This window comes from Festucalex cinctus, chromosome 12, assembly GCF_051991245.1.
Source record: "Festucalex cinctus isolate MCC-2025b chromosome 12, RoL_Fcin_1.0, whole genome shotgun sequence".
In the NCBI taxonomy this organism is placed as follows: domain Eukaryota; kingdom Metazoa; phylum Chordata; class Actinopteri; order Syngnathiformes; family Syngnathidae; genus Festucalex; species Festucalex cinctus.
In genome coordinates, this window is record NC_135422.1 from 17996348 (window position 1) to 18000415 (window position 4068).

Below are 4068 nucleotides of genomic sequence, written 5' to 3' on the forward strand. Positions count from 1 at the left end.
CTAATTGCACTTAGCATGGCGCGACTGATGCCACGTGACGTTTAGCGCGCGAGGTGTTGTTTTGTTAAGCGGATGAAGGAAATAACATCTGCTGTTGAGCGTGTCGAGCTAATGATGGAGTCGCTTTCACTTTCTCCGCCTTCTCCTCAAAAGGCGTCTGTCATCTGATGATACGCACGCATGCACGCTCTCGTGAGGATTTCCAATGCCCGAACGTCCTCTGTGCTGACGCAGGCGACGAGAGACGTGTTGTTTGATTCTCAGCGGAATTGTTTCCTTAGCGCTCAGCAAAGCAGGCAGCGCTTCATCCCTGTTGGATTTGAAATTGACGGTGATTTTTCTACATGAGACACTTTGAGAGATGAAATCCACACATTTCTGGCTGAAAGCACTTAAATCTCACCTCCTGATTAGGGCTGGGTATCGATTCTAATTTCCTCAATCGATTCACAACAATTCAGTTCGATTCGATTTAGATTATTTTTTCGATTCAATTCACTTCACTTCAAACTTAGAATTAGAGAACATCAAGTCTTCCTCATTAAATATCAAGGACAGGATTAAAAAAAAAAATCCACCAATATTAAATTCCAAATTATTTTTTGCGGCGGAAGTAACTGATTTAGTGTTATAAATTAATAACTTAATTAATACAAACATTGGTATCAGCAAGGATGAGATGAAAATATGTTCTTAATTCAATAATTATGAATATAAATTCAAAAGATTATGAATTGTCTTCAAGTGCAATATGTCAGGTCTTTTATAAATGTAAGAAAATACTTTTAGATTCATGTGAACGGTAAATGTCAAGAAAACTGTAAAATAAAAATAAAAATCACCCTATAAAATTATATTTTCTTATATATTTAAGATATATTAAAATAATCAATTCATGCTTTTATGACTCGATATCAGGCTGGAAAAGGAAAATTGATTAAATAGTCTATTCTTCTTCTTTTTTTTTTTAAACCCAACCCTCATCCTGATGAGAATGAGATGAACATATGTTCATAATTCTAATTCAATAATTATGAGTATAAATTAAAAAGATTCTGAATAGGTCGCTTGCACATGTCGTCACTTCCGCCTCGGATTTCTCGTAGTCGCCATGCTGGGTGGCCTCCATTTACGTAGCGATTCGGTCTAACACGTATCTATCACGTTTGTTTTCTGCGTTTAAAATGGTACATTGTTGCTGTATCGTTGGCTGTTCGAACAAAGCCAAGGGGGAAAATGGTCGGTCTTTTTTCCGAATTCCGAAAATAATTAGGAACCAGGGCCTGGAGACAGAGGAGTGCGGACTCCGGAGGGAAGTCGTTACTTTGGGCTCGTGTGTGCAGCGATCACTTTGTGAGCGGTAAGCTTGTTTACCTTTATTTAATGCATGAGGATTAATAACGTTTCGACCGCCCATATATGGGCAAGTTGCTTATGTTTTGGATTCATGAGCAAGCAAGTTCGGTAGTACAAGCTGGCTAGCGGACGTTAGCCGAAAGCTAACATCGAACATTTTCACCCAAGTAGTGCTAGTGCAAAGTGTTTACTGCTGAAATTGGATTGATTAGTCTTGGGCTTTTAATGCCGATAACATGTTTTTTGGTGGCAAAATGTAAACTTGGAAAAAAAAAAGAGACAGAAGGGGCTGATGCAAGAAAACAGAGCCCCGGTAGCCTACACATCATGCTAAAGAACTTATTCACGGCCACCCTACTGCGGTAAAATAACCAGTCTTTCCATATTTTATTTGTTTATATATTTGTTTATTTTAACAGGTCGCCCTGCGCCCGTTTTTCTGTCCAATCATCCCGACTGGGCTCCAACATTAAAGTTGGGTCCCAAGTTACAACATCTATGTCTCAGCCCAGTCGGTGCCAAGATATGAACGTGCACAGGAGAGACAAGCAAAGAAAAGACGACTCGAAGTGGCAGAGATTGTTGCAGTTATGCAGCCAGATGGCTCCAGTAACCTGTACCCTCAAGTACTGCTGACATCATTGACTCTGGTATGCCACTCAGAATTCATTACATGATATATTGTATGCATGAGTGAATGTATGTGTTTTTGTTTGTGTGTGTACACGCACCTTATATTTTAGAGACATTTGGAAGTGTTTATAGAAATAAGTATTTGCCTGTAGCAATGTTCATACATTAAAAAATGCAACAAAATGTGTACATTTCTTTTACACTGACAAAAAAACTATACTACTTTACTATATTAAACCTATTACTGGTACCGTATTTTTTTGTGATTTTTTTTTTCTTTATTTTTTCTTTAGGGATCTCATGCCACACCGACTTGATTGCCAATGACATGATGGTAACGAAGGCGAGCATCAAAGCATTGGAGGAGGACAACATGCGACTGTTTGTTTGGCGCTAATAAAGGCAGCGTTTATACAAATTCTATTGTTGGGTTTGTTAACAAAGCTATACAAATGACAGGATTTGACTCAATGTGCAATATGGTCCCTCTTAAAGTAATGGCATAAATCTCTATTATTTCTAAAAGCACAAAAAATGAAGTGAATAATGATTAGATGTAGTAATTTCAGGGTTAAAAATTGAACTGTTAATTAATGTAGTTTATTTTAGCACAGGTGCCTACCATCCTGAGATGACGGTATGATGTAATGTTGATGGGGTACGCAATGACTTTCATTATGCTATGTACAGAGGAAAAAGTTGCTCTCTTTTAAATTTGTTTAATGTAAGACAAGTACCAGTACTGTGTTACAGTTTTCCCAATAATCCTTGTTTCACACTTGTCACAAAACCACTGTCCTTTTGGCAGTCTAGATTGGCACACTTCAAGTGATATCATTTGATTTTACAATCTGCTGCAGCACAAAAAACTACTTTATTCTGCATCTTTGAAGTACATGAGCAAGTGGTAGGTGACAGCGGCTGAGCAGGAACACTGGAAGTCCACTGCTGATCTAGTAAATGCTCTCCCGAGCAGTTCAGGTAAGGAGGGGACTTTGGGGGAAAAAAAACTCTGGCTTTTCCAACTGGCCAAAACGAGCGATCTGGGTGGACTCGCTCAATCACACTTTGTCCACACCACAAAGTCGCAGAAGTCCCGTCCAGTTAAACTCATCTGTGCCTGAATCTGAAAATATTACAAACATTGTAATGAAAATATGAAACATAGAATTAAATAAGAAACTACAAAAAGTAAAGCCATACATACCTGGTAATAATATTGGTGTTGTCGTGACAAGTGATGGGAATTATTGCCATCCGGCACCAGACAGAAATTGGGTGTTGTGACAGCCTCCTTAACCGTGAGATCATAAGAAAAGCTGTCAGTATGCTCAGTAGTTACCATGAACACGTTTTATTGTACTGGAAACTGAAACTAAAAATACGTCCTCTGAGAGTGGTTAACCTTAACCATTTAGAATAAGTTGATTAAGTAACATGTAACTAGTGAAAGGGTAGCATTAAATTTTATTAAGCCACGGGGAGGCTGTGCATAGTTACTTTTTATTCTTATACGCTCTGCCATATTTGCCTGTTATAAAATTGTTAGAAAAACCACATCAGGTAAACCTAGCTGTGCATGTAAACACAATGATAACAGGAAGCCTGAGAACAAATCAACATTTTTGTGTGCAGAATTACCAACACCATGTGGTTTACTTACGTGCAACAGCAACAGTTTCTTCTGATGCGATGTTAAAGTTTACACTCTGTATCCACCCGCTTACAAAATAATTGTAAGCCTCCAGGGATTTGTTGGCGTGTTATGGAGCATGTTGTCAACACGAGGTAGTGAAAAATGTCCAGAGAAGTCACATTTGGCCAGCAAGCTTTCTCCGTCAAAAAAAAAAATCACCCTTGGTCAGGACGTAATTAGGATCAATCCCGCCACACAGAGACACCTTCTGCCTGTATCGTTGTTTTTGATCTTCCGGTAAATCGTGAAAATACTGCGAAAATTACATCAGGTTGATAAGCTCTACCGTGTAACTCGCGAGTGTACCTTGTGAACCGGTGGACACCCAATATGGCGCCCGAAGGAAAAACTCCCATGATGCATTACGATGTGCAAGCGACCTA

At 38.9% G+C, this 4068-nt stretch overlaps 2 long non-coding RNA genes across 2 annotated transcripts; one reads left to right on the top strand and one right to left on the bottom strand.

Moving 5' to 3' along the window:
- Window positions 1-1064: 1064 nt before the first annotated feature.
- LOC144031261 (uncharacterized) lies at window positions 1065-2407 on the top strand. Its single transcript, XR_013287480.1, has 3 exons — window positions 1065-1360; window positions 1776-2006; window positions 2283-2407. It is a non-coding gene; the product is annotated as an uncharacterized LOC144031261 (long non-coding RNA).
- On the bottom strand, window positions 1097-4068 carry LOC144031263 (uncharacterized). The gene is made up of 3 exons (XR_013287482.1): window positions 3653-4068; window positions 3197-3283; window positions 1097-3115 (listed from the first exon to the last, which is right to left on the bottom strand). It is a non-coding gene; the product is annotated as an uncharacterized LOC144031263 (long non-coding RNA).